The following is a 533-nucleotide window of genomic DNA, read 5'->3' on the forward strand; positions in this document are numbered from 1 at the left end:
GCCCGATCTCGTCCGATCTCGGAAGCTAAGCAGGGTCGGGCCTGGTTAGTACTTGGATGGGAGACCTCCTGGGAATACCGGGTGCTGTAGGCTTTTGCTGACGGGCTTTTGTTGCCCTCCGCTCCCGCGCCGGCGGGCTGGCCGCGGGAGGCGTGAGCTTTTGTGTTTGGGGACAGCGTTCCGATATGCTGTTTTGTAGTCCCTACTGAGTTAGTGTCAATTTGGCCTTTTCTTCCTTGCCTCACTTCTTGATTCGCTCCTCTCCTTTTCCCTTTCTTCTCTCCACTGTCTCGTCTGGCTTTGCCTTCCATCACTGCAGCAGGCGCTTGTCTAATAGCCCACGTGTGCCTGCAAGGGACCGTGCCATGCTCTGGAGTGCCCACTGCCGGATCCCATCCCCAGGTTCCCTGTGGGATCGCCCACTCGTTGTCAGTCTCCATTTTCACTCTCTTCTCAGTCTCTTGGGTTTACCCTGTTTCTCATCTTCCTTCCCAGCGTCCACCGACCTACTGTGGAGCTGCCGTACGCACCAA

The 533-nt window shown here is 57.0% G+C and overlaps 1 pseudogene; it reads left to right on the top strand.

The window, feature by feature from the left end:
• LOC116217655 lies at window positions 1-93 on the top strand (annotated as a pseudogene; the record flags this gene model as incomplete).
• Window positions 94-533: the final 440 nt, after the last annotated feature.

The sequence above is a fragment of the Meleagris gallopavo genome, unplaced genomic scaffold (genome assembly GCF_000146605.3).
Source record: "Meleagris gallopavo isolate NT-WF06-2002-E0010 breed Aviagen turkey brand Nicholas breeding stock unplaced genomic scaffold, Turkey_5.1 ChrUn_random_7180001865180, whole genome shotgun sequence".
Lineage (NCBI taxonomy): Eukaryota > Metazoa > Chordata > Aves > Galliformes > Phasianidae > Meleagris > Meleagris gallopavo.